The sequence below is a fragment of the Macrotis lagotis genome, chromosome 1 (genome assembly GCF_037893015.1).
Source record: "Macrotis lagotis isolate mMagLag1 chromosome 1, bilby.v1.9.chrom.fasta, whole genome shotgun sequence".
NCBI lineage: Eukaryota > Metazoa > Chordata > Mammalia > Peramelemorphia > Peramelidae > Macrotis > Macrotis lagotis.
This window is the reverse complement of record NC_133658.1, coordinates 383358387-383378721: the sequence shown is the minus strand read 5'-3', so window position 1 is coordinate 383378721 and position 20335 is coordinate 383358387.

Here is a 20335-nt window from a genome sequence, read left to right as displayed (position 1 = left end):
CAGCAAAATTGCCCTGAGATCCAAGAAGCAGAGGGTAAAATAGAAATTGAGGGAATTAACCAATTACCTCCTGAAACAGATCCCAAAAGAAAAATTCTAGGAATATTATAACCAAATTATAAGGCATAGAGAAAATAGTAACAACTGCCAGAAACAAAAAATTCAAATACTGTGACTTTGTAGTCAGAATTACACAGGATCTGGTAGCCTCTTTCATTAAGAGTCTGTAGGGATTGGAATGTGATATTCCAGAAGGAAAAAGATCTTCATTTACAACTGAAAACCAACTACCTAGCAAAACTGAATACCATCTTTCAGGGAAAAAGATGGACTTTTCATGAAACAGGGAAATTTCAAATATTCCTATTGAAACAACCAAAACTAAACAGAAAGTTTTATCTACAAGTACAGGATCTGATGAACTATAGATTGCATGGATGAGAAGGATTAACTATGAGGAACTTAATGATGTTGAACTGTTTGTTTTCCTGCATGGGAAGAAGATATTGATAAATCATCTGAACTTTCTCAATTATAAGAACTGTTAGAAGGAACATATATAGATAGGGCACAGGAAAGAGTAGAATATAATGGTATAATATAGAAAAATATGGAGTCAATGGGTGATAAAGGAAAGTACTGGGAGGAAGAGAAAGGAGAGGAAGAGGGGGCCAAGATATTTTACATAAGAGTCAAGGAAAAAAGCTTTTTCAATGAAGTGGAATGAGGGGAAGGCAAAGGTGAATGAATGAGTCTTCATTTGCATCAGAATGGCTCATAGAGGAAGTAAAATACCCAATTAATGGGGTAAAGAAATCTCTTACCCTAGAGAACAATGAGAAGAAAAGGATGGGATAAGGGGGAAGGAAGGAGGAAATGGTGATAGAAGAGGGGGAAGATTGTGGGAGAGGGTACTCAGATAAAAACACACATTTGGGACAGCAACAGGATGAAAGGAAAGAGAAAGAGAGAGAGTAGAATAAATGGGAGTGAGGAGGAATGGAGTGGAGTTAAATACAGCTTGTAATAGCAACTGTGGGAGAAATATGGAAGCAGCTTCTCTGGTTGACTTATGATGAAGGCAACTCACCCCAGAGACAGAGCCATTGCAATATAAACACAGACTGAAATACATTTTTTCTCTCTTACCCTTCTTGAAGTTACTCATTTTCTTGGTGGAAGGGAGGGGGTTTATGTGTACTTGCATGTAAAGATTATTGTAATAACATAACATTTAAAAATAAATATTAGTAGTCCAAACAAAAATTTTGTTTTTGTTGATGAATATCAGTATACCGAAAAGAAAGAGAAGATCAATTGGGGAGGAGGGGAGAGGAAAAATGCATGAATTGTAATACCTCTATTTTTTATTTATTTTATTATTTATTTTTTTTCATATTGCCTTTCAACAATCATATTTATAGAAAACTAGTAATCAGAAAGACCTATAGTGAAACTTGAAGTAACAGCAAGGATTTGAAAATCTTCACTGTTGGGTTGCTAATGGCTAGATGTGCTGAATTCAGGTAAATGAATACTAATTGGTTGGAGAAACAATTGATTTCATTGACAAGAACTTCAGTGATAACATTTGTCCTTTGGGGTCACTTATAATTGGAGAGAGATAAAGCTTTTCATAAATTCCTATTCTTCCTCACTGCCAAATCTAGTTCAAGAATAAAAAGAAATGGAGAAGGGAGGCTTCACAGTTGCTACATATCCTGGTGAGCTGGGCAGCCTTTGTTTATTTAATTAAAAAGATTTGTGTTTGTGTGAGTTCTCTATCTAATAGATCCAAGTAAGTTAGCAATGGCTTTGTTCCATTATACCTATAGATAGTGGGACTTAAAAATTTTATATTACTCTGGTTTAAAGGGAATTGTTATTCTTATATGAATTGACTTTTCCACACCCTCTTTAAAATGATTGAACATTGATATTATTTGTCATTTCTATGTTTTAATATAGTAAGAAGAATTTGCGTAACAAAAGAATGTTGTTGTGTGGTACAGGTGTTCCTGAGTGGATCAATAATCTCAAAGAGTGAGGTCCAAAGTTGTGTTATCCTCAAAACTGGTATTTGAACTCTTTATATGCTGCTTTCCAAATATTTATAAGTTTGCTGTCCTTCTATTCCATATATGATGGCAAGGGAGTAATATGATGTTTTAAGTGTGTACTATGAATAATTGTGTTCTTTGTCTTTTATTATTCATTTGTTCCCTTAAGTCTAACTCTTTGTGATTGTAGGTCCTTCCAACCTCCACTACTTCCTAAAGTCTTTTCAAATTCATGTTTACTGTTTGTATGACAATATCAATCCATCTCATCCTCTGTTGTTCCCTTTTTCTGTCATTTTTTCTTCTTGCATTAATAAGCATATCTATGATGCTATCATTTCTTTTGCCTTATTGTTATAGATTTATTTTTGCATTATTTTAATATACCTATTTTAAAGTGTCATTATTGTGACCAGTTTATTGATTAAATAGAAATAATCACAGGATTATGTTTCATCTCAACAGGGTTACTCCAAAAATTATTGAATAGTCTGTCTCTGAGAACTTATATGTGCTTATGTAGAGTAAATTGAATAAGCTAATTCTAAAAATTTAAACATTTCTTTTCAAGGGATGATAAGAGGGTGGCCACATTAAGGTGCATAGTCCGGATCATAACACCAATACTATACTGTAATTCTATGGTCCAGTATACTTAGTGCAATTTTTAGCTTGAACAGTTTAAATTAAATTTTAATACTGAAAACCACACTGAGACTTTATAGACATCCTATATTTACAAAATACTTTCCAGCAAAATAAAAAATCCAAAGATTATCACCTGTAAAATATGCCCTTTTCCAAGAAAAAGTCTTAGGTTGCAACAACATTTAGTTTTCTAATAGATTAGAGAAAGAAGAAAGATACAAGGAGGAACCTAAGGAAGAACTCTAAGAATGGAATCCAATAATGGTTATGTGTAAAAACTCTGAAGAGAGATTACATCACGGTGAAATAAGCATGAAATTAGTGAAAGATCTGAGTAGTTCACAACAATGTACAGATATGGAAAGTACTTAGAATCCTTGATATTCATATCCTCCTCTTTTGTAGTACATCATTTTCTTGAGTTTGGGACAAAGCTCAGACATTATGGTTCTTAACACATTATTTCCTCCTTTTTTCCTCATTCATGGTTCTAACACACTGCCTACAGAATAAAACTGCTGAGTAGTGGGGACTATTTTGTACTTTTCTTTTTTTGCTGGAGAGTACCTTATGACCAAAGAATTTATTAACTTCAATAGCAAACTCTTGGTAATGAACTTTTATTCAAACTAGATACAATTTTAAAAAGATACCAGAAGCAATACAGCATTGGACCAAAATTAGATGCATTTACAAATTTGTAGAATTTATATGAGTTCACATCTTTTTTGTTGTTGCTTTTTGCAAGGCAACAGGGTCAAGTGACTTGAAATCTAAGTAATTATTAAGTGTCTGAGATCAGATTTGAATTCATGTCCTTCTGACTCCAGGGCTAGTGCTCTATCCACTGCACCACCTACCTGCATTAAGAGTTCACATCTCACTGGCAAAAATTTAACAACCAGAGATTGGTCCCATACAATGGATAGACATTCTGATTTGTATTTCTGGATGAAAAAATACCTAGATAGAATTAAATACATTGAAGGACACAATCTTCTTCAATATGACAAAAAGCACTTCTGACCAAGATGGCGGAGAGAAAACAGTCACTGTGCTAAGGTCTCCTGGTTTCCCCTCAAAAATAACATGAAATAACCCTCTTAATAGAAATTCAGTCAACAAAACTCAGAAAGAGAAACTAAGTGAAGAACATCTACCAAAAGATCAGTCTTAAGGGACTGTGGGTGATTCAGGAGCAGTGAGAAGACAGCCATCAGGGCAGGGTGAAGCTAGAGGATCAGCCTTAACCATGGAGACTTTGGTGAGTGGCGGGTCCAAAGACCAACTTTAGTTGAAAAATCTTTGGCTAGGGGAGTAAAGGTCTGGTAAGTCCCAACCAGGCTGAAGGGCAAGTTCCAGCACAGAGAGTTGCAGAGTGCAGCTGGACTTCCACTGGCTTGGGGGATGTGAGCTTCATGCTTTTAGAAGAGACCTCTTCCCAGAACAAACAGTAACAGCTCACCCACCTCCCGATCCCTCAGGATCAGGTGTGGGCAGAAGAGCTCCCTCAACTGAAAGGGAGATAAACTACCTCCCACACGGCCTAGACCACATTGTTCAAGAATAATTCAGACCCTGTTGCCTCCAAGCCTAGGGAAAGGGCCTCAAACACTCCAGAGAAAGCAACCAGCAGCTTGTCTCCATGACCCACTTGGAGTTACAAAGTCAAGTGAACAAATCCTCCAGGGTTTTCATAGGTAAACGTGTGAGAGTCAGCTCCTCCTCCAACACAAGATCATAGGAAAATGAAGGGACACCAGCAGAATGGGGGGGCATTGAGAATTACTTTGAAAAAGCAGATCCTAACATAGAGAGATCTAGAACTGTTGAGGAGAATATGAATTGGTCTTCAGCCCAGAAAGACATTCTTGAAAAAATTAGAAATTAATTTTAAAATCAATTGGAAAAATTGGGAAAAGAAACAAAATAGAAAATTAACACTTTGCAAGAGAAAATTAAGCTCTCTCCAAAAGAAAACAAATCCTTCTAAAATACAATTGGAAAAATACAAAATGAGAAAAATTCCCTCAGGTCCTAAATTGGGAAAATGCAAAAAGAAAAAAAGTCTCTCAAATCTTCAATAGGGTTAATGCAAAAAAAAATAATTCTCTCAAAATGACACAGAGTAAATGGAAAACTTCAAGAATAGAATTGATCAATTGGAAAAGGAGTTACAAAAGGTAAATGAGGAAAATTCTTTTCTAAAAAAATAGAATGGAATCTGTGGAAACTAACAACTTCATGAGACAACAAGATTCTGTACAACAAAAACCAAAGATCAAAAAAATAGAAGAAAATGTAAAATACCTCATAAGCAAAACTCTTGATCTCAATAATAGATTGAACAGAGACAACCTAAGAGTTATTGGTCTTCCAGAAAACAGTGAAGGGAAAAACAGCCTGGTCATAATATTACAGATATTAGTGATGGAATACTGCCCTCATATCTTGGAAAAAGAAGGCAAAATACTTATTGAAAGAATATATCAATCCTCTTATGAAAGGGATCCCAAAATGGAAACTAACTAATAAAAGAGAGAATCCTTCAAGCAGCCAGAAAGAAACAATTTTAATACCAAGAAACCACAGTAAGGCTATATCCCTACCTGGAACAAAGACTGTAATAAATCATGAGAATTGTAACTCTACTAGAAAGAATGTGCTTAATGAGAAGTGATGGTAAATCATGAATTTTCTGTGACTCAGATAGAATGATTTAAAAACAATACCTTCCTAAAAGGGGGGAGAGTAAGGAGACAGGAGGACAAAGGATATAGAATTGGATACATCTCATGACATGAAGAGGTACAAAGAACCTATTGCAATAGAGGGGAAGTGGGAGGAGGTGAGCATCTCCTAAATCTTACTCTTATCAGCTTTGGCTTAAATTTAATTTACATACACTCAGTTAAGTTAAGAAGGTTATCTTACCTTTCATGTATTAAAAAGGAAAAGGGGAGGAGGGAGGAAAAGGGGAACTAACCGAAGGAAGGGAAGGAAGAAGGGGAAAAGGGAAAGGGGAAAGACAGGGGAAGGCAAACACCCTGAAGTAGATGGTACTCAGAAAGAAAATACTGGGAAATATGGACAAAGTGAAAAAGGGGGGAAATACAAACAGAGGGAGATAGCATGGATTATGATAAAGAGTTAGTAATTATAACTTTGAATGCAAATGGGATGAACTCCCCCTTAAAATAAAGACAAATAGCAGAGTGGATTAAAAACCAGAATCTTACAATATGCTGCTTACAAGAAACTGATTTGAAGAAGAGAGATACATATAGAGTAAAAGTAAAAGGTTGGAGCAAAATATATTCAGCTTAAGATGAAGTGAAAAAAGCAGGTGTAGCAATCCTTATCTCATACAAAGCAGCTACAAAAATAGAAAGCATTAAAAGAGATAAGGAAGGATTTTATAACCTCCTAAAAGGTACCATAGTCAATAAAGTAATTTCTATACAAAATAGGTATGCACCCAATTGCATAGCATCTGAATTCTTTGAGGAGAGATTGAATGAGCTACAGAAGGACATAGATACAAAGCTCTATTAGAGGGAGAAATCAACCTCCTGTTCTCAAATTTAGATAAATCTAACCTTAAAAATAAACATGAAGGAAGTTAAGGAGATAGATTGTTAAAAACCCTAGACATGATAGATATATGGAGGAAATTGAATGGGGATAGAAAGGAATATATATTTTTTTCTGCAGTACTTGATACTTACACAAAATTGGCCATGTACTACAACATAAAAACCTTTGTATTGCAGAAAGGCAGAAATAGTGAATACATTTTTCTAAGATAATAATGCAATGAAATCACATAAATATTAGGCCAGGAAATATACAACCAAAATAATTGGAAACTAAATAACCTCATTTTAAAGAATGAGTGGATCAAACAACAAATTATAGAAAGAATTAATTATTTCATCCTTAGATAATGACAATAATGAAAGAACATACCAAAACCAAGGGGACATGTCCAAGACAGCTGTCAGGGGATATATTATATCTTTAAATGCTTCCATGAATAAATTAGAGCAAGAGGAAATAAATAAACTAAACATGAAAAAAATAGAGAAAGAAAAAATTAAAAATCCCCAATTAAATACCAAATTAGAAATTATAAAAAAGGAAAAATTAATAAAATCATAAGCTAGAAAACTATTGAACTAATAAATAAAACCAAAAGTTGTTTTATGAAAAAAACAATAAAATTGATAAACCTGTGGTTGATCTGACTAAAAAAAGAAACAAATCATATTGCTAGAATCATAAATGAAAAAGGTGAATTCACCACCAATGATTAGTAAATTAAAGTAAAAATTCAGGAATCATTTTGTCCCAATTTATGCCAATAAATTTGATAATCTAATTAAAATGGATGGACATTAACAAAAATGTAAGTTACCCAGGATAAATGAAGAGGAAATTAACTACCTAAATAAACCTATCTCAGAAAAAAAGAAATTCAACAACCCATTACTGAACATCCTAAGAAAAAATCTCCAGAACCAGATGAATTAACAAGGGAATTCTATGAAACATTAAAGGAACAAATGGTTCCATTTCTATATAACTCTTTGGAAAAATATGAGAAGAAGGAAGTTTGCTTAACTATTTTGATCACACCAATATGGTGCTGATATCTAAACCATGAAGAGTTAAAAGAGAGAAAGAAAATTATAGAGTATTACCTTCCTGAGTATAGATTCAAAAATCTTAACTAAAACCTTAGCAAAATGATTACAGCAAGTTTTCACTAGGACAATACATTATAGCCAAGTAGGATTTATGCCAGGGATCCTGAGTTGGCTCAGTAGTAGGAAAACTGTTACTAAAATTAATTATATCAATAAAAATCTATCAGAAATCAAATTATTATATCAATAGATGTTAAAAAAAACTTTTGACAAAGTATAGCACCCATTCCTACTAAAAATTCTGGAGAGCTAAGAATTCTTCCTTAGAAGAATAAGCGATATATATGTGAAACCATCAACAAGCATTACATGCAATGAGGATAGGCTAGAGGCATTACAATAAGATGAGGGCTGAAACAAGGACTCCCACTATCACCACTACTATTTAATATTGTATTAGCAATGTTAGCTTCAGCAATAGGAAAAGAAAAATGATTGAAGGAATTGGAATTGGGAAGGAAGAAGCAAAATTCACACTCATTGTAGATGACATGATGGTATACCTAGAGAATCCCAAAACATCTTCTAAAAATCGGCTAGAAATAATTAGCACCTTTAGCAAAGTCACAGGATATAAAACACACCCTCAGAAATCCTCAACATTTCTATATATAATTAGTAAGATGAAGCAGAAAAAGCTAGAAATGTTGATCCCATTCAATGTAACATCAAACATAAAATACCTGGTAGTCCTCCTGCCAAGGTTGGCAAATATCAAGTGCTCATGCATAAGCCAAGCTAATATAAGAACAATGATAATTATACCAAAATTAAACTACTTGCTTACTGCACTATCAATCAAAATTCAAAAAATTACTTTAATGAGATAGAAAAAATGTAAGTAAATTCATATGTAGAAATATAAAGTTGATAATTTCCAGAGATTTAATGAAAAAAGTGTCAGAGATGGTGGTGTAATCCTACCAGATCTAAAATTATATTATAAAGTATCAGTCTTCAAAACTATCTGCTATTGGCTAAGAAATAGAGTGGTGGATCAGTGGAATAGCCTAAGTGCAATAGCAGGAAATGATTATCTCATTTTCCTGTTTGATAAACCCAAAGAGTTCAACTATTGGAATAAAAAAAAACTCCCTGTTCAATAAAATTTGTTGGGAGAATTTGAAGTTAGTATGGAAGAAACTTGGATTAGACCAACATCTCACATGCTATACCAGAATAAGATACAAGGTTTAGACATAACCCCCCCAATATTATAAGCCAACTAGAAGAACAAGCAATAGTGTACCTGTCAGCTGTATGGAAAAGGAAGCAATTTATGACCAAGGAAGAGATGGAGAACATCATTAAAAACAAACTAAATGATTTTGATTATATTAAATTGAAAAGCTTCTACACAGACAAAACCACTGTATCAAAGATCAAAAGAAATGTAGTAAATTGAGAAACAATTTTTACTACTAGTATTTCTGACAAAGGTCTCATTTCTAAAATATACAGTGAACTGAGTCATATTAAAAAAAGAACAAGCCATTGCCCAATTGACAAATGTTCAAAGGTTATGCAAGGGGAATTTATAGATGATGAAATCAAAGCAATCACAGTCATATGAAAATTTTTTCTAAATTATTACTTATTAGAGAAATGTATATTAAAGCATCTTTGAGGTACCGTGTCACACCTCTCAGACTGGCCAATACAACCAGAATGGAAAATGATCAATGTTGGAAGGGATGTGGGAAATTTGGGACACTAATTCCTTGTTGGTTAAGCTGTGAACTCATCCAACCTTTCTGGACAGTAATTTGCATTTATTCACAAAGTGCAACAAAAATAGTGATACCCTTTGATCTAGGAATACCACTATTGGGTCTATACTATGAAGAGATTATGAAAAAGAGTACAAACATAACTTGTACAAAAATATTCATAGCAGCCCTCTTGGTTGTTTGTGGTCACAAAGATTTGGAAATTTGGGGAATGGCTTGATAAAATGTGGTATATGTATGTGATGGAGCACTATTGTTCTATTAAAAACCAGGAAGGATGGGAGTTCAGGGAAGCCTGGAAGGATTTGCATGGACACTGATGACAGAGATGATAAAAACCAAAAGAACATTGTACACCCTAACAGCAACATGGGGGTGATGATCAAACTTAATGGACTTGCTCATTCTATCAGTGCAGCAGTCAGGCACAATTTGGGTGTATCTGCAATGGAGAATGCCATCAGTATCCAGAGAAAGAATTGGGGAGTTTGAACAAAGACCAAAGACTATTGCCTTTAATTAAAAAGATTGCTATCTTATTATTTAATTTTGCTATCTCTTTTACTTTATGTTTCTTCCTTAAGGATATGATTTCTCTCTCATCACATTCAACTTAGATCAATGTATACCATGGAACCAATGTAAGGGATATCAGGCTGCCTTCCAGAGGTGGGAGGAGGGAAGCAAGATTAGGGGAAAAATTTTTAAATTCAAAATATCTTTCTTTATTAACAAAAAAGAAAAAAAAATATGGCTAATAGCCAGTCATTTATATATTTACTTACAATTACATTAATGTAGATTTCAAGATTTTTTAAATTTGATCAATGGTTTCTGAAGCGAAAGATTTTATTATGTTACAGTCAAATAAATGATAAATCACTAAAAATAATTTAGATTGATCTTCAAATTACAGATTTACCTGATTATAGTAATTTGCTGTTTGGCAAACCCAAAGAGTCCTCCTATTGGGATATAAACTTTCTCTTTGATAAAAAACTGTTGGGAAAATTGGAAGTTACTATGGAAGAAACTTAGATTAGGCAAACACCTCACCTCCTATATCAAGATAAGATCCTAATGGATACAGGATTTAGACATAAAAATAATATTGCAAGCAAACTTGAAATTAAAGAAGTAGTTTACCTGTCAAATGTATGGAAAGGGAAACAGTTTATTTCCAGAAAGGACAATGATCAGTGTTGCAAGGGATGCAGGAAATTTGGGACACTGATACTTTGTTGGTGGTGATGGTGTGAACTCATCCAACCTTTCTGGAGAGCAATTAGGGATTGTGCCCAAAGGGAAACAAAAATGTGCCTACCCTTTGACCCAGCAATTCCACTACTGTTACTAAGTCTATACCCTGAAGAGATTATGAAAAAGGGTAAAAAAACCTCACTTGTACAGAAATATCTATCACAGCCCCGTTTCTGGAGGCAAAAATTTGGAAATTAAGTGATTGTTCTTCAATTGGTGATTGGCTTAACAAATTGTGATATATATGTGTCATATAACACTATTGTTCTATTACAATCCAGGAGGGATGGGAATTCAGGGAAGCCTGGAATGTTATGCATGAATTGATGCTGAGAAAGATGAGCAGAACCAGAAAAGCATTGTACATCCTAACAGCAACATGGGGGTGATGATCAACCTTGATGGACTTTATCATTCCATCAGTACAACAACAGGGACAATTTGGGATGGTCTGTGATGGAGAATACCATCTGTATCCAGAAAAAGAATTAAGGACTTTGAACGGAGATCAAAGACTATTACCATCAAATAAAAAATACATTATATTATTATGTAATTTTACTATCTCATACTTTATTTTTCTTCCTAAAGGATATGATTTCTCTGTCAGCACATTCAGCTTAGATCAATGTATTACATGGAACCAATGTAAAGACTAACAGAAAGTCTTCTGTGGGGGGTGGAAAGAGGTAAGCAAGAATGGGGAAAATTGTAAAACTCAAAATAAATAAAATCTTTCTTTAAAATATTGCAAATTTATCATCAGTTACAAATTCAAAGTCCTCATTATAATAGACTTCAAGAACCAAAATCAGAAGAGACTTTTACAAATAGTAAGAATATCATTGTACCTAATAATTTACTTACTCTTTTTCTCTTAATATAATTTGGGATTATGTCCTATCACTATGAAAAGAATGGGTTCATCAAAAGTAATCTTACATTTAAAATTTACTTTACGAAAAAGACTCAGAATATGGCAAAGCTACTAAAGTTTTTCAAATCATTAATATATGATAAATGCTTATGGATCTTCAGGTGAATCCTTGTTACCTATATAACCACTCTAAAGTTATATAAAATTTAGAGATCATACATGTTGCAATGCTTTATTTTTATGGATTATTTATTTTTTAAAACCTAATAATCCTGTTTGATATTTCTTCACTCAGTCATTTGTGATGAGAATGAAGGCTCACTCATTTCCCCCTCGCTGTTCACTATTGCACTCCATTGCAAAAGCTTTTTCATAACTGTTTTATGTGAAATATCTTTACTCCATCTTCCTCTCCTTTCCCTTCCTCCCAGTACTTTCCTTTTTCACCTATTGACTCTATCTTTATAGTATAACATTATAATTAATTCCCTTCTGTGCCTTATATATGCTCCTTCTAACTGCTCCTATACATGAGAAGGTTCATATGAGTTATCAGTATCTTCTTCACATGCAGTAATACACACAATTCAAAATCATTAAGTTCCTCATAATCAGTCCTTTCTGTCGACTCTCTCTATGCTTCACCTGGGTCCTGTACTTGGAGATCAAACTTTCTGTTCTGTTCTAGTTGTTTCAATAGGAAAGTTTGAAAGTCCCCTGTTTCACTGAAAGTCCATCTTCTCCCCTGAAAGACAAGGTTAAGTTTTCCTGGGTAATTGATTCTTGAAGGTTAACCAAATTCTTTTGCCTTCTGGAATGTTGAAAATAGCAGGAGGAGTTCAGGGAGAGGTCAACCTGACTTGCCCTTAGCTCATGTGACACTTCTGAACAAATTTTCCTAAGACCTCTGTTTTATCAAAACTGCCTGCCTGATAAAGACACATCTGGTCTTCCTGGGAATATGTTGAGCCAAGGTTCTCAGCCTTTAACAGAGTTGGGGATATTCTGTCTTATTTTCCTTACATGTAAATGCTGTGGTTTTTCTCTTTAAATATTTTGAGTCTTTGCATAATAAATGACTGCTAATTGTTTTGCTAACAAATACAATTGTGTATGACTTTCATTTCTCTCCTGAGCTGAATTAATCCCACCCCTAATTGGGGGCCCTTAATAGTAGAATATCATATTCCAAACACTACAAGTCTTTAAGCTGCTCAATACTGTGTAACCCTGACTATAGAGCCATGGTAGTTTAATTTTTTCTTACTACTAGTAGTATTTTCTCTTGGACTTGGGAGTTTGGAATTTGACTATAATATTCCTGGGAGTATTTCTATTGGGTTCTCTTTCATAAGGTGATTAGTGGATTCCCTCAATTTCTATTTTGCCCTCATCTTCAAGGACCTCAGGGCAATTCTGCTGTATTATTTCTTGAAAAATGAATCCTAAACTCCTTTCCTAGTTATGATTTTCAGGTAGCCCAACAATTTTTAAATTATCTCTTCTGGATCTGTTTTCTAGGTCAGTTGTTTTTCCAATGAGATATTTCACATTCTCTTCTAGTTTTTCATCCTTTTAGTATTGTTTTATTGCCTCTTGTTTCTCACAAATTCATCAGATTCCTTTAGCTCCATTCTACATTTGAAGGAATTATTTTCTTCAGAGAACTTATTTATCTCCTTTTCCAGCTGGCCAATTCTAATTTTTAAAGCATTCTCTCCTCATTTGCCTTGTGGGTTGCTTTTTCCATTTGGTCTAAAGTGATATTTTTTAACATGTAATTTTCTTCAGTATTTTTGATATTTCTTTCACTAAGCTACTGAATTGGGTTTTTTTTTTTGATTTTTTGTGCATTGCTCTCCTTTCTCTTCCTATATTTTCCTCTTTCTCCCTTATTTGTTTTCCAGCATGTTTTTTGAGCTCTTCTATTGCCTGAGCCCATTTGCTATTTATTTTGGAGGCTTTGGATAGAGAAACCTCTACTTTGTCATCTTCTACATTTTGATTCTCTATGGGACCAAGGTTATTTTCTATGGTCAGGTTCTTCTTTTTCTGTTGTTTGCCCATTTCCTCAACCTATGACTGATTTACCATACTTCCAAGGCTTTGGGGGGTTTTGGGGATACCCCACAAGGACCTTAATTCATTCAAGGACTTATGAGAGGCTCAGATTGTTTTCTCCCCTCTGCCTTACTGACTGTGGGCTGTGTACTCTGGAAGAGTTACGTGGCTCCCCCTATTCCCACTGTAGGCTCTCACCACAGTGCTGCTCTGAGGACTGTGCTTGCCAGGGCTCTATGGTCATTCTACTCCAGCAGAGTTCTCTCACTTCCCCTTCAAGCTTTCCACAGTAATCCCTAGCCCAAGAAGTATGGAAACTGCCTCCTCTGCTGGGTTCCCCATGGGCTGTTTCTGGAAGGTTGGAGCAGATTTGCTGCATCCCGTCTGCACTATGCTGCTGTTGTGGCTGCTCTGCAGCTTTTTCCAACCCCTGGTACTGGTAAAACAAACCTTTCCTGTGGATCTTCTAAGTTGTCTTGGACTGGGGAATTGTATTACTCAGTTTTTCTCTGGATTCTTTCTCTCTAAATTTTAACTAGAGTCATAATTTGATGACTTTTGGAGTTTTGAGGGGGAACGAGTTCCCGGGAATTCCTGACTTCATGCCACCATCTTGGTTCCCCTCCAATGCTTTATAAGAGTGTTCAGAATTGACAGCATTCTACTTCCAAACGTCACTAAAATATTCTTAAAGATAGTCATCTCCCTTTTAATTATTCTAGAGAGCATTGAAACTCTTTCCAAAATTTTTTCTAGCTTATCCTTCTGACTTTATTCTCCATTTTTCTCCTTCACATTTTCCACAATTGAACCAAACTTGCCTCCTTCCTCTTCTCACATTGGACTCACCATCTTCCTTCTCTGAGTCTTTGCATTGACTATCCCATATTCCTGGAATGCATTTGTCCTCCTCAAACCTACTATCTTTTATAATCCCTAATTTCCTTCAGAACTCTGCTCAGAGATGAACACTTGCATGAAACATTTTAGATCCCTCAGCTAAAGTTACTTATTGACTGTTCCTCCAAGCACATACACACACACACACACACACACACACACACACACAGACAGAAACACAAATCCACGCACACATACATACATACATTCAATTCTTTTTTTTTAATTGAGAATATACAAGCAGTTCAATTGTTTATTTGTATGCTTTTTTTTCAGTTTCCCTTTTGGTATCCTTGTTCACACCCTCTAGGTTGTGCCTGCTTCTCCTATGACTTCTGATGCTTTTTTTTTTCTTTTGGATACTGTACTTTTCCATAGCATATGGCTATAAAATAATTGTTACAACAATATAAATGGAAATCTAAAACAAAACAAAAAGCATAAAATGCAGCCAGACTCAATTTAATTTCTTTGACCAATATTGGATAACAATAATTAGCAAACTACATTTTCTCATTAGAGGAATGGATTACAGTTTTTGAATCAAACATGCTATATTAGATAAGGACACTTTTCCTTATGTGCTTTCCTCTATTACACAGAAAATCAAGTATGAGAATGGAAGAAAGAGACAAGAAAATATGAATAGAGATTAGGCACTAGATTTATTATTTCTTTGTTAAAGGGAACTAACTGCTGAGTGAGAAAACTCCTTCCACCAAGAGGTTGATACTTTCTCTAGTTACAATTTTAGAAATTTGATCATAATAATGTCAGATTCAAATAGAAATCAAGAGCCACATATTGACTTAGAAAACCATGAGTTAATATTATTTATACTATATTGTATTTTTATTTATCTTGTTAAACATTTTCCTATTTCATTTTAATGTGATTCTGGCCATATCAATTTTATAGCCAAGAAGCTGAGAGCTTGGATTTCTAATCTAAAAACAGAGGTGAAGTGATCTGCTTCCAATCATGTTGCCAATTGGTAATGCAGATTAGGCTTCAAAACAGGACTTCTTGATTCCAAGGCTACTACCTCTCTATAAAAAAAAAAAACTCCAAAAAACAAAAAACTAATACTTTTTTTTTAAAAAGACAGGAAATTTACTTCTTTTTCTATAAGTAGAAGAATGAAGATTCACACTAGCTTCTATGATTTAAAATGTGTTCCTTTTGCTAGCCAACTTGGCCCCAGTTTAGAACAGTTGAGATTCAGGACACAAGTCATTTCTAGAGGAATTCAAACTCAGACTATCTCCAAACTCAAGAGAAGGAATTTATTGGATGGGGGAAGGTGGTCACAATCCCAATCAGTCTTCACAAAGGAGGCTCATTTTAGCTCATTTCAGGAGACTTTTAAAGGGGTAAAGATTTAGGAAAAAGTGTTAAACAGGGGCATGCTAATGTGGGGTTGTAGCTCACAGACATAATCTTTTCAGGCTATGGAAGAGGTGTGAAGTCTTTATTGTGTTGGGGATAGGGATTTACAAAGTAGAGGGAGAGGGGACTCTCTTTTACTGAGGTCCTCACCTACTCAGTATTTTATAAATTCATATTAAATGACATAAAGGTCTCTGAATTAGTGGAAAAATGAGTTTTAAAGTATTTTAAAAAAGTGGTTCTTGTTCTTTCAAATACAATCAGTCAAATTATCCAAATTTTGACAGATGTGGCTATTGGGAATCTTCTTTCAGATTAATCGGGGCAGCTAGATGTCACATTGGGTTGAGCACTGGCCCTGAAGTCATGAGGATCTGAGTTCAAATCTGCCTTGGACTTTTAGTAACTATGTAATCTTGGGCAAGTCATTTAACTCCCTCACATCTTGGGTTATTTCCAGTCATATTTTTTCTTATCTGGTCACTGAAGTCAGATGGCTTTGGAGGAAAGGGCAGGTATTATTTTGATTAATAAGAATAATTTTTCATTAATCATAAAATAAACATAAATAGGTCCCTGAACTTTGTTCCTTTTGTAGGTTAAACATGCCATTTAGAACTTCTTGTAAATTTTCTGGCATTTTTACTTGATATTCTCTTTTTTTTGAATAGAAGAAAGAAAAAATTTAGCCCACTCTGACATACCTTAAATTAAAAATTAATGCAATATGAATCAATAAAAATTTCCTTTCTTAACCACACTTTCTAATTATTTTCCACGAATTTCCCTCAAGTGAATAACATATACTGAGCCAAGAATAAAGCTAATTGCTGCAAAGAAATGCTACCAATAATTAATCAAGGATATTTATTAAGTAATCACCTGTTTGTGGAACTGAGAATGGGAGTTTTGAATTTGTAAATCAATATCCCTCCCCAAAAGACTTTTTTCAGAAAACTTCATCTTTACCTATGACTTAGATAATTTTATCTGTGTAGGTTTCACAACTGCACTGAGAACACTAAGACTATATAAAGCAAATAGTATCACAGCAAACCCTAAGGCTCCTAACCTCAACTCTCTCTCTCTCTCTCCCCTCTACTTTCAGGCCACTTCCCAAAACAAATCATCCTAAAATTAACTTTCAAATGGCATATTAACTTGCATACTTTTCAGCTACTCCAATGCCAGCTTCCTAAAACTATTAACATGAGACTTCACATTTACCTATTAAAAATTTTCCAACACAAGAAAGTCACAACCAGTACACATGTCACAACAACTGCTTCTTCTTTCTATGTTCCTGCATATATAGTACCCTGACTGGCTTCCAACTACCTAAGATCAACAGATACCAAGCCAGTAACTATTGTGATGCATGTAAGTACCCCACAAGTCTTAGAATTACAGTAACTTTTCAAAATAGGGAAAGAAATCTTCTTTAGGAGCTGGCAACATATCTGCATTCAATTCACAACCCTATAGTGTTTCAGCCTTCTGACAAGGTTGAGGGGAACATTGAAAGAATAGAATAGACACATACTGATCTTTACTCTCATTCCATCAATAAAGGAGAAATAAGAGGATATTAAGAGTTTTTTCACTGTTCTTTTTCAGTTTTCATTCAGTAAATCTAGGACAAAATAATTCAACACAGTGCCTCCTGCTAGTGATAAACTCTTGAAGAAAATTTTTAGCTTTCATGACCCATTTTCTTCTTGCAGGTCCCAATACTTGTCTTATCTGATTCCCTGGGATCACTACTATCAACTTTTCTTCAAACCTTGTTATTATCTAGCTAGATCCCTTGAGGAAACACATGAATATTTATAATTTATCCACTACTCTCCTGTCTTTGAAATAAGTGTCCCTTTATCACCTCTTTTATAGCTGCTAGAAGTTTTAAATTTAGAACTATGAAACAAAAGTGAAAATTTATAAAAATATGGGAAATATTTAAAAGATCCCAGAAGGAAAGCACTAAATTAGACAAGAAGGTAATTCACTAAAACATAAATAGAAGTAGCCCTTTACTTTCTTAACCACATTCATTAAGCCGTATCTTGGTTTTTTCCTCTGGAATTAGAATGCCCTTTATTTATATTGCAAGCTAGAATAAGCTTTTTGGCTGATAGCAGATGCAGGAAGCTATTGAAAAGGGAAAATATTGGACAAGGAAATATGTTTTATAACTAATTTATTCCCTCTGTTATGCTCACGGAACTTCACCTATCTCTAACCCAATTCTCAAGTTATTGGGATGAAGTCAAGGAATTTTTAATAAAGTACTTTGCCTCTGCCTGAAACCCAGTTGATAAAACAATGAATCCCTGCCCTAATCAGAAAAGATGTCTTTCAAGTACTGCCCCTCATCAACATATCCCTGATTACCTTATTTCTGCTCTCTGAGCTACCTGACTTGTTTCCCTATGTCTCTCTACATTCACTTTAAAAGCTGTCCTACTTGTTGCTTGTCTTTGAGTGATACCTGTCTGCTGTTAGGGATCATGATCCCCCAGGTACCTTCTCCTATACCTTTCCTTACTGCTGCTCATCCTCTCATGGTGGCTTAGGATGTTTATGCTGTTGTTATTGCAGATATAGCTGCTAGCACTACTATCCCCATTAGAGGATCACTGGCTTCTTACTGAGAACTGCCTTTACTCTTTCTTTCCCTTAGGTTCTGCTATTCTACACAAACACGCACACAGCAGTGTATGTGTGTTTGTATATGTGTGTGTGTGTGAATATGTGTAGATATACAAATATATATTCAGTTTATGTTACAGATGGGTAACTGTGGTTGCCAGGGTTACATTTACCTGACTACATCTTTCTCCAGAATCACTATGACTCCTGAATCACTGGGATTCTAACTCTATTCCATGTTTTCTGCTCTTTTTGGGGGGTATGGTTCCTTTAGTTGAGGAAAGTCTCTTAGTTATTTGATTATTTGACCTCAGAGAAAACTATTGAGATTCAGGAATTTCTGTACCCATCTGAGTAACCTCCTTCATTCTTCCTGTATGTATCATTCACTTCTATCCTTGAATCTATATAATTTGATAAGAATAAAGTACATTCACTAGCTGTTTATAGCTACTTCTACCATCGAGCAGCTAGGTGGAACAAGGGAAAAATGCCGGACTGAATCAGGAAGACAGTTTCTTGAGTTTATATCTGGTCTCAGAAACTTATTAGTTATATGATAATGGTTAAGTAACTTAACCCTGCTACCTCTGTTATTCGTCTATAAAATGAGTTGGAGAAATACTTGTGAATTCTGGCCAAGATGGCAGAGAGAAGACAGGCAGTCTCCTGATCTTTCCCCATCTATGATGTGAAACAAACCTCTTAACAGAAATCTGATCCACAAAACCCAGAAAGAAAAGCCAGAAGAAAGAACATCTACCTCAGGATTTGTTTTACGCAGCCCCGGGTGAGTCCAGGAGCAGAGGGTGGATCAGCCGCAGATCAGTCTGATTAGTGGTGGGGTGGAAACCTTGGGAAACTGAGGGCCCAAGAGCCAGACCTGCTTGCTGAGCAGGGCTAGAGCCTGGTCACAACCGGGGTGCTTGGGTCAACTAGGGAGCAGAGGCATTGGTGTTTGTGCTGACCCTGTGGAGCTTGCAAACAGGGCTTGGGGGAGAGTTCTGGTCCAGGAGTGCTCCAAACACCTTCCCTGGGATCCTCTGGTCTGAGCAACTTTGAGTCCAAGCCTCCATTGCGGTTGAGGCCTCTTCCCAGAACAAACACAATTACAAGCTACTTCTGCCCCAAGCACAGGTGTGTGAGCAGAAGAACCAGTCCAGCTAATAATAAGGAGAGGGATGACCTCACCTCAGGGAAAAGCCAACCACTAATTGAAAAAAAATGTATTTAACAGCTTCAATAGCTCCCTCCAGGATAAAGGAGTACGCCTTAATCAAGGTCACAGACACTCCAGAGAAACCAACCAGCACCTCCTACTGGCCACCAGAGAAATTGTACTCAGTGAGTAAAGCCTCTAGGGAACCCAGCACCACACCTCTGTGAACCAGCCCCTCCCCAATGCAGGGTCTTAGCAATATGAAGAAAGGTCAGCAGAAAGGTGGATTCACAGAAAAATTTTTGGAAGAAAAGGTCCCTAACTCAGAGAGAACTAGAAACTCTGAGGATAATTTGATCTAGTCTCCAGCACAGAACGACTTCCTTGAAGAAATCAGGAAGGAGTTTAAAAATCAATTGGAAAAGTTGGGAGAGAAAATTAACAACTTGCAACAAGAAAAAAAATCATTGGAAAATACAATTGGACAAATACAAAATGAGACTATTTCTCTGAGATCCTCAATTGAGCAAATAAAAATGAGAAAAAATCTCTCAGATCCTCAATTGGGCAAATACAAAAATAAAATAAATCTCTCAAAACCTCAATTGGTCAAATGGAAAGCTCCTTCAAAATTAGAATTGACCAACTGGAAAAGGAGCTGTAAAAGGTAAATTAAGAAATCTCCTCTCTAAAAAGACAATGGAATCTGAGGAAACTAATGACTTCATGAGACAGCAAGAGCCTGTTAAACAAAATCAAAAAATAGAAAAAAAATAGAAGAAAATGCAAAATACCTCATCAGCAAAACTACTGACCTGGAGAATAGGTTAAGGAGGGGCAACCTGAGAATTATTGAACTTCCTGAAAACAGTGAAGAGAAAAAAAAGCCTGAT